Genomic DNA, 10,890 nt, shown 5'->3' with positions numbered 1-10,890 from the left:
CTTGATTTGATTGGAACAAAATAAGGCCTGGCACCACCCCCTTAAAATCAGAGGGGAGATGATTAGATTAGAAAGGGAAAAGGAAAAAAGACAGACGTAGGATGAAGTGGGAGCACGGATGGGAGCATGGGGAGGGAGCAGGAAACCCGGATCCCAACTGAACGCACCAACGGAACTAAATCTGGACGCGTCGTTCCTTTATTGGTTTGCAGGGCTTCAGCCATTGCTCATGGAGTCCTCCGCCATCAACGGGGCCCTATGGGTGCTGGGCAAGGCGCTGAGCCCGCTGTCCGGCGGCCTAGTCGAGGCGTGGGCAGCCAGCTTCGGGCTTGGCCTCAACATCGAGGCACTCAAGACGGAGCTCCTCTACGCGCAGGCCATGCTCGACAACGCCCGCGGCCGGGAGATCCACAGCCACGCGTTGTCTGAGCTGCTGCAGAGACTGCGCGCCCTGGCGTACGGTGCAGACGACGTGCTTGACGAGCTCGACTACTTCCACATTCAGGACAAGCTTCACGACACCTTCGAGACCGTCCATGAAGACGACCGCGGGTGCGTCCATAACCTTCTCCGCGATACACGATACACAACCAAAGATGGAACCAAGCTGCTTGGGTGTGCATCGTGCTGCTCTGCTGCAAGCGGCACTTACAAAGCAGATGAGTCATGCAACTGCGTCAGCCGGCTCGCCTCCCGTACTCGCTCTACCATCCATGCATTCGGTAAACGACTTCTATGCTCTTTTCCTCTATCTGTTCATAAAGAAGATGATAGTGATACTTCTTTTGATGATGATGATGACGATGATAGTAAGCATACCCCTAAAGTACCAATGTTGAAATTTGATAGGGTGGATGTCTCTACAAGAATGAAATGTATCACATATGAATTAAAGCCCCTCTGTGCTAAGGTCTCCACCATTCTTTGCCTATCAGGCTCTGTCGTTGCCGAGATACCACTACTAGGGAAAAGCCTAGCAGCAACGCGAGTTTTAGGCCTATAAGTAGCGCGGGGCGATGCGCTACTAATAAGGCGCTACAGCTAACGTATAGCAGTAGCATGCATCCGCCCACGCTACTGCTAAATCGACTTAGTAGCAGCGACTTCCCGGAGGAGCGCTACTGGTAATTAGTAGTAGCACGTCTCCCAGCCCGCGCTGCTACTATTATTTCATATTTTATTTCTTTTTTATTTCATGTTGTATTCGTACACCTTTACACAAGTTTTCATACAACAGGAATTTAGAAATTGTTTTTACATCATAATGAGTTATTACATCATGGGATGAAAGAACCGTGGACTAGTTTCAAGTGGATGGACATCCACTTGAACCATCCACTTGAAACTAATCCGCGGTTCTTTCACCCAATGATATAATAAATATCATCATCATCATATCATTAACAACTTATCATCATAATACATCATTGTCATATAACACCTCCTCAAGATCATCATTTTCATCAATGAGACATCACATAGCAAATTGGTCACTAGTCGTAATCACAAGTACTCCTCATTATCAACTCTAACACATTGTATCACATAATAAACATATTGTACCTCATAGGACCTACTACATTCTCTTAGGACCTACTATATTCTCTAAGGTAAAATAGCAAAAAACAAGATAGCCCCTGACTCTCCATTATGGAGAATGGAGATGATCCTGTCTCCAATTCTTGCCTTTCGCTTAATGTTACTTCCAAGAACCTCCTTGCGAATGTCCAAACATTTTTTCCATTCTTTGATTAGCATGTGTTCACCGGTTTTAGAAATCTGATATGCATAGGTGAGCTCCTTAGATTCACATGGCTGTATGTTCATAACTGCAAGGCGACCATTCTGATACATCAGATGAGGCACACAATCCATCGGGATTTCCTGTTGAAAAATATAGTAATAACTTCGTAGTTAGCAATGATGTACTAGTTTTAGAAGTATGCAAAAGATGCACGGATGTCGTAATAGTAAAAAATCTTACCAGGGTATCTCCATAGACGTTACCGTGGTTCAACACATGCACTAGTGGCACATATTCACCATAATTTGGAGGAGTTCGATAATAGGTATTGTAATTCTCAAGAAAAGTACAATAAGCAATCAGATGACTTTTCTCCTTATAAGTTAATTCGGAGCCATCAGTGTAGTGGGTTTTGTCTACCATCTTCTGCACGTTCTTTGAAGATTCAAAATAAGCTGTCAATGGAAATAAGCTGTCAACTATTTTGAAATAAACAATATAAATTAGTTAATAAGTATGTTTGAGAAACTCACATTGCGGTAAAATCAGAAGCGTATCAACAAGGACCCAAATGTCCATATTGTCTTGCTCGATGTCAGGATTACCAAGATGCATGGTGACAATCATACCCTCATAAAAACCATACATTTTGCAAAGTGCTTCCCAATTTTGGCAACCAAAATGGGTTACGCTCTGAGAATTGTATAGATTTACTTCAAAATCGATATCATGATGGGTCCTTAGGTGTATTTTCTTTGTTTCAAAATTTTCATGGTCTTCAAAACCCATCCTCTCCAAGACATAGCGTCTTGCATGGCATGGGATAAGCTAGTCGAATTGTAAAAGATGAAAATTAGACATTGAAATAGTTGAAGTCATGCTTAATTACGAAAAAAACACTTGTCGTTGTTGCGTACCGTTTCAACATCGAATGTCTCCTCGAGCTTAATGCTGAAGCGCCGATCTTCATCCAGCTCAACGAACCTGTCGCACATACCTCGATCATCGTGGCACCAGCTGCACTCCCCCGGGAGACTGTCGTCGTCCGAGTACGACATTTCCTACGTTCATAATTCAAAGATTAAACTTGTACATATTCTAGCACAAGTCATGCCAGAATTCACGAAAAAATCCGGCATGACATTTGCTAAAAAAGGACACATCGAGCGCCTGAAATTTGCCGAAACGAAAATTAATCAACACTCCGGCAAAACATAGGTCACTCGGAGGTGTAACCAAAACATGAAATAATTGCTTAAACTAAAAAATAACAACAAATATGACATGTTCAACTAGTTCTATTAATTCAACTAGTTCTTACTAAATATAAGCTTACTATAAAAATAAAAAAACTAGTTCTTTCTAAAAATAAAGTAGTTCAACTAGTTATTAATTTAGTTACTAAACTAGTTCAACTAAAACTAAACTAGTTCAACTAAAACTAAACTAGTTCTATTAATTCAACTTGTTCTTACTAAATATAATCTTACTATAAATAGAAAGAAACTAGTACATCTACTACTACTAATTAACATCTAACTACTACATCTACTACTAATTAACATTTACTACTTCTAATTATACAACTAGTTTACCATCACTACTACTAATTAATATCCACTACTACTAAAAATCATTATCTATGAACCCTAAATTAACATCTACTACTACTAAAATCATCTACTAACTAAGCAAAGAGAGAGGGGGTGGGGGGCTTACAGAGGGAGAGACGGTGGCGGGGAGGTGTGGTCGAGAGCGGCGGCGGGCGGCGGCGGTGAGGTTGAGGGCGGGCTCGGGCGGCGGCGGTGAGGGCCGGCACGCTCGGGCTCGGGCGGCGGCGATAGGATCAGTAGGGGAACAGGCCACAGGGGGTGGGGGTGGGGTGGGGAGGAGGACTTAGCGAAATTTTAAGGCGGCGGGGGGGGGGGGTGGTTAACTCGAACTAGTAGTAGCGCTCATAAGGAAAACGCGCTATAGCTAACTTATCTATAGCGCGTTCTAGAGATAACGCTATTGCTAATGGAAGCAGTATTTCTTTTGTTTATCCCAATATCAGTAATGCTTTGTCCTGAAAAAATGCTATAAGTCTAAGAAATGTAAAAACATCAAAAATATACATTGGTCATCATTGATCTTTTTGTGTAGAATCTAAATAGTCAACATGAATCCTCACTGTACCTGTATAGGTACATGCGAGGATTCATATTGCAACCACAAATCATACACATATAGTTCAATGAAGACCAAGTGCTCGAGATAGGTTGAGAAGTAACATATTTAAGATGGTAAACACCTTGTTCGCTTAGCAGTATGGGACTAAACTTAATTAGTTGTGGTGATACTTATCAGTAGCGAGTTTTGAGGAAAACCGTTGCTACTAAGTTCTTTAGCAGTAGCGCGTTCCTGGGAAGGGCGCTACTACTATATCTAGCCTGGAGGCAACACCGTGGCAATTATAGTAGTAGCGCTCATTTCACCTAGAGCGTTACTGCTACTTAGTAATTAGTAGCGCTCTTTTCTGAAGCTCGCTACTGCTAATTAGCAGTAGCGTCTGTTTTTAAACCACGCTGCTGCTAAGATTCTGTGTATAAGGTTTTCCCTAGTAGTGTACGGGTACTAGGTTCTAGCCGTGGCATTAGTAATGTTGCCTCTACAAGTAGATGCATAACCACCTCACAAGCTTTAGAGCCTAGATTGTATGGGAGGGAACCTCAGAAGAACGCCATTGTCGAGCACATTACAAAGCGTGAATGAAAGTGCGTTATATCGACTAGAGGGGGGGGGGGTGAATAGGCGATTTTTATGGAAGTCTTCAAAACGTGGAAGTTATGAAGACAAACGATAGAAATAAACCTATTACCCTGCAGCAGAAGGTAGACTACACTAGGCAAGCCATAGTCAAGTATTCAATAGAGTGAAAGCACAATGACTAATAGCAGCAATGTAGTAAGGATCAGGTAGGAAGATATTATGAAGCCTAATAGAACACGCAGTCACTCAGTGAAGATAAAAGATAGTGCAATCATACAATGACTTCACAAGGAGTAACAGTACGTAAAGAGAAGGGAAGGATGAAAATAGTGACTCGTTGAAGACAATGATGTGTTGGACCAGTTCCAGTTGCTGTGACAACTGTACGTCTGGTTAGGGCGGCTAGGTATTTAAACCTGAGGACACACAGTCCCGGACACCCAGTCCTGAACACGCAGCTCAGGACACCCAGTCCTCACCGTATTCCCCTTGAGCTAAGGTCACACAGACCTCGCCCAATCACTCTGGTAAGTCTTCAAGGTAGACTCCCAAACCTTCACAGACTTCGTTCACCGGCAATCCACAATGTCTCTTGGATGCTCAGAACGCGACGCCTAACCGGCTGGAGGATTCACAGTCCTCAAGTGTAATAAGTCTTCAGATCACACAGACAAGAAGACTTAAGTGATGCCTAATTCTCTTTGGCTCTGGGTGGTTAGGGCTTTATCCTCGCAAGGAATTCTCTCTCAAAAGCTTCGAGGTGGGTTGCTCTCAAACGACAAAAGCCGTATACTAACTCTGAGCAGCCAACCATTTTTGGTTGTAGGGGGTGGGCTATTTATAGCCACTAGGCAACCTGACCTGATTTGTCCGAAATGACCCTGGGTCACTAAGGAACTGACACTTGTTCGAATGGTCAGATTTCAAACTCACACGGCAACTTTACTTGGGCTACAAGCAAAGCTGACTTGTCCGACTCTAGACAAGATTCGCTCTCATAGTCTTCACTCGAAGACATAGGTTTTGGTTAAGCATCACTTCAGTCATTCTGAATGGTTCTCTTGTACCCCACTTAACAGTACGGTGGTTCCTATGACTCAACAAAGAAGAAGAAAAAGAACTATGAAAGATCTAAATCTTCGAGCTCCATAGGCTTCATGCGATGTCTTCTCTTGTCATAGTCTTCAATGTGAATATCTTCATATACCACCTTTGACATCAATGTCTTCATACATTTTTAGGGGTCATCTCTGGTAGGTAAACCGAATCAATGAGGGACTTCTACCTGTGTTATCCTGCAATTCTCACAAACACATTAGTCCCTCAACTAGGTTTGTCGTCAATACTCCAAAACCAACTAGGGTGACACTAGATGCACTTACAATCTCCCCCTTTTTGGTGATTGATGACAAACTAGTTGAAGTTTTCAACGGAGAATATAATATGTGAAATTGTAAAGGATAAGGAATTGTCTTCATAAGTTGCAAGGGCTCCCCCTGAAGATGTGCATATAAGTAGTTTACTTTTGGAATGCAAATGCACATGGCAGGTTGTGCTTGTGGAGAACCTCTTCAACTTATGATGACAATCCACTATGCATGTGAAGGTATGTGAAGATAATGACATGCATAATGGAAATTGGACGTCTGCAAAATGATCTAAGTGCGGAATTTATCATCGCACATGCGGAATTTATCATCGCATCACAAGGTGGCAAATAAGTAGCAGACGACCATCGAGTTTAAGTGTTACAACTCAAAGAACCAAATGTATCAAAACGAGAGTTGTAAACACGAAGCAAAATATGAAGCACCCGCCCATATGGACCCGCTTGAAGACTATTAAACTCATATGCTTCTCCCCCTTTTGTCAGTAAGGACCAAAAAGGTTTGAAGACATAGAGCCTCTACTCGTTCCCATGAAGAGTAGGTGAAGCAGCAGGGTCGTTGGTGGTGTTCGGCGGTGCAGAAGAGCTTGGAGCGTGTCGAAGCGTGCTGAAGGAGGCAGCGGAAAGTAGCATCGTCGTCATCCTCGATCACTCTGGCATTTACAGTGGCAGCAGAGGAAGAGAACTCAGAGTCTTCAAGAGATGGAGTTCGTCGCAGCACTGCCCTTCGAGGAGGTGTGGAGTCAAACTTGAAGCACTCAGAGAAGCCATCCTCTTAAAGATCATCTTCAGTACACATCAGCGTCAGCCCTTTCCATGTGCGTCGAGAGGTTTCATGAGCAACAAAGGCATTCTTGGTGCAAGATTGCGAATGCGGTTAACATCCACCAAGAGGCTTTGCATTTGACGCTTCAACCAGTCATGATGCCTATCCTGTTTCTGATGAAGAGCCCCAAGAAGCTCTCGGTCATTGAGAACACGAGTGCACTTCTTGGGTCGTGGGGTAGTTGTACTATTAGTGGCTTCAGTGAGAGCAGGATGTGGTGCACGTGTAGTGCCAGCCAAAGGATACACACGAGTGACTGCTTCAACTCCTTCAATGTTTTGAGAAAAACTTTGATGCTCTGCATTCTGAAGACTTAGAGGTTCCTTGGCAGGCTCAGGATAGATGGCTTCAATAGACATATCCACATCAGGCAGAAAAATCCGATGATTGCGAGCAGATGGCTGATATGAGATAGCGGAGTGAAGTTTGATCAGCCGCATTACCCATGGGGCGTAGAACTTCAAGCCAAACAGATCAGAGCCTGATGCAGCAAGTTGGCGAATGAAGAAGTCCTGTGCATTGAAGCATTTTCCATGAACAATATAGAAGACCAAATTCTTCATTGCACCTTCCAGCTTGGCATGTGGAGAGTGCCCTTTGATGGGCCAGAGAGTTCTCCTTATGATGTGATAAATAGTCCTTGGCAGATACTCTAGGTCTTCAATAAAGAACTCTTTGGGATATGCAGCATCTTGGGGTAATGGCTTCATCATACTGAGCATCTGACTCATGTTAGGTTTAGGCTTCTGAAAGATGCTCTCCACAGCTTCACTGTGAAGTTGACAGCCAGATTCGTAGAGATCGCCGGGAGTGGGTAGACCAGTGAGCTCAATGATGTCAAAGGCTTTGGCTTCGTGATGAACGTTTCCTGTCATCCACTCCAGGACCCAAGTCTTCGAATCTCTGTTATACCCGCGGATGTGAAGTGTGGCATAGAATTGGAGCAGCAACTCTTCATTCCAATGCTCTTGGTCAGTGACGAACGGCAGCAATCCAACCTCTTTGAAGCAATCCAGAGCTTCTTCCAGACAGGGCAGACCAGCTATTGTTTCAATGTCAAGACGCTTGTGTGGGAAGATGCGACCTTGATTGTATAGAATGCAGGAGTAATAGCTTCGCTGCGGATAGCTCCAGAACCGATTAGATGATATTCTTTCCCTTGAGTAGGGGTTCCTGGAGCTATTGAAGAATGTGTTGTCTGCTCTGAAGCCATTGATATTGAAGGATCCAGGTGCTGATGCAGGACCTGGGAACCTGGGCAATCTTGGGATTGGCTTCTGTACCTGAGGCCTGTGCTCAACATGATAGTAGAACCAAGGACCGGCAACAGGCGCAGGAACAGAAGCAGTGGGATGAGTGGCTTCGCTGACATCTGGTGCTTTTGTTGGTGAGGGCTCCACATTAGTGAAAGTGCGTTATATCGACTAGAGGGGGGGTGAATAGGCGATTTTTATGAAAGTCTTCAAAACGTGGAAGGTATGAAGACAAACAGTAGAAATAAACCTATTACCCTGTAGCGGAAGGTAGACTACACTAGGCAAGCCATAGTCAAGTATTCAATAGAGTGAAATCACAATGACAAATAGCTGCAATCTACTCCATCCGTAAACTAATATAAGAGCATTTAGAATACTATTTTAGCATTCTAAATGCTCTTATATTAGTTTACGGAGGGAGTAGTAAGGATCAGGTAAGAAGATATTATGAAGCCAAACAGAACAAGCAGTCACTCAGTGAAGATAAAAGATAGTGCAATCATACAATGACTTCACAAGGAGTAACAGTACGTAAAGAGAAGGGAATGATGAAACCAGTGACTCGTTGAAGACAATGATGTGTTGGACCAGTTCCAGTTGCTGTGACAACTGTACGTCTGGTTAGGGCGGCTAGGTATTTAAACCTGAGGACACACAGTCCCGGATACCCAGTCCTGAACACGCAGCTCAGGACACCCAGTCCTCACCGTATTCCCCTTGAGCTAAGGTCACACAGACCTCGCCCAATCACTCTGGTAAGTCTTCAAGGTAGACTTCCAAACCTTCACAGACTTTGTTCACCGGTAATCCACAATGTCTCTTGGATGCTCAGAACGCGACGCCTAACCGGCTGGAGGATTCACAGTCCTCAAGTGTAATAAGTCTTCAGATCACACAGACAAGAAGACTTAAGTGATGCCTAATTCTCTTTGGCTCTGGGTGGTTAGGGCTTTATCCTCGTAAGGAATTCTCTCTCAAAAGCTTCGAGGTGGGTTGCTCTCAAACGACAAAAGCCGTATACTAACTCTGAGAAGCCAACCATTTTTGGTTGTAGGGGGTGGGCTATTTATAGCCACTAGGCAACCCGACCTGATTTGTCCGAAATGACCCTGGGTCACTAAGGAACTGACACGTGTTCCAATGGTCAGATTTCAAACTCACACGGCAACTTTACTTGGGCTACAAGCAAAGCTGACTTGTCCGACTCTGGACAAGATTCACTCTCATAGTCTTCACTCGAAGACATAGGTTTTGGTTAAGCATCACTTCAGTCATTCTGAATGGTTCTCTTGGACCCCACTTAACAGTACGGTGGTTCCTATGACTCAACAAAGAAGAAGAAAAAGAACTACAAAAGATCTAAGTGTTCGAGATCCATAGGCTTCATGCGATGTCTTCTCTTGTCATAGTCTTCAATGTGAATATCTTCATATACCACCTTTGACATCAATGTCTTCATACATTTTTAGGGGTCATCTCTGGTAGGAAAACCGAATCAATGAGGGACTTCTACCTGTGTTATCCTACAATTCTCACAAACACATTAGTCCCTCAACTAGGTTTGTCGTCAATACTCCAAAACCAACTAGGGGTGGCACTAGATGCACTTACAGTGAATTCATTCATCGAGACCTCACCGTCATTCCCATAGTTGGTCTTGGGGGCATAGGAAAAACAACTCTCACTCAGTATATATACAACAGCAAAGAAGTGCAAGCTCATTTCAAAATAAGAGTTTGGGTGTGTGTATTTGTTGACTTTAGTGTGTATAAATTGACACAAGAGATTGTGAGCTCTATCCCTTAGGATGAAGACAAACAAAATGACAAAGCAGATAACGAGGTACAAAACTTGGACCAACTTCAGAAATTAAATAAAAGAGGACTAAAAAATAGGAGATTTTTACTTATTTTGGACGATATATGGAAATATGGTAATGAAGACGAGTGGAAAAGATTTTTAATTCCCTTTCAAAATGGGCAAGGAAATGGTGATACTATTCTAGTCACAACTCGATTCCTTGAGGTAGCTGAAATGGTAAAGAAAGACGATAAAGCATTACAACTAGAGGGTTTGGAGCCGAAATAATATTGGATCCTTTTTCTAGTATGTGTTTTTGATGAAACTAATGAACGATATAATGATAATAACTTACTTGAAATCGGCTAGAAAATTGTGGAAAAATTGAAGGGTTCTCCTCTTGCAGCAAAAACCGTGGGTAGATTGCTGAGAAAAAATATATCTGTAGATCATTGGACAAGAGTTCTTGAAAGCAAAGAATGGGAATCACAGACTAGCGATCATGATATTATGCCCGCATTAAAGCTTAGCTACGATTACCTCCCTTTTCACCAGCAACAATGCTTTTCCTCGTGTGCACTATTTCCGGAAGATTACATGTTTGACCGTGAGGAGCTAATTCATTTCTGGATAGGACTTGAAATTATACACCTAGATCATAGAATCAAAAGAATTGAAGATATAGGGTGTAACAACTTGAATGACTTAGTTAATTCTGGATTTTTTTAATAAAGAAACAAGCGATTCGTATGAATACTATGTTATGCATGACCTACTACATGATTTAGCATTGAAGGTTTCCTCACAAGAATGTCTACATATATCCTCTTCTAGTCCAAGAGTTGTAGATTTTGTACCATCTGTCTATCACGTGTCCATTAGTATGAGTGATCACGACGATAGTGAGGATGGAGTTGCGAAAGAAAAAATTAGGAAAGAATTGGATAAAATAAAGGAGATGTTAAAATTTGAAAACCTGGGCACTCACTACCGGAATCGCCCCCTATGCCGACGACCAGGGCCGTCGGCATAGGCATGAGTCCTGTCGGGATAGGCTTATGCCGACGGCCCCCGTCGGCATAGAAAAGCCGTCGGCATATATGATACGCTGACGGGGGCCGTACAT

General features: G+C 43.1%; 1 pseudogene; it reads left to right on the top strand.

Moving 5' to 3' along the window:
- The first annotated feature begins 229 nt into the window (after positions 1-229).
- LOC123059407 (putative disease resistance protein RGA3) overlaps positions 230-10,890 on the top strand; it is a 66,188-nt pseudogene continuing 55,527 nt past the window's right edge.

The sequence above is a fragment of the Triticum aestivum genome, chromosome 1A, assembly GCF_018294505.1.
Source record: "Triticum aestivum cultivar Chinese Spring chromosome 1A, IWGSC CS RefSeq v2.1, whole genome shotgun sequence".
Taxonomy (NCBI): domain Eukaryota; kingdom Viridiplantae; phylum Streptophyta; class Magnoliopsida; order Poales; family Poaceae; genus Triticum; species Triticum aestivum.
This window is presented reverse-complemented; position numbering and strand designations above follow the sequence as displayed.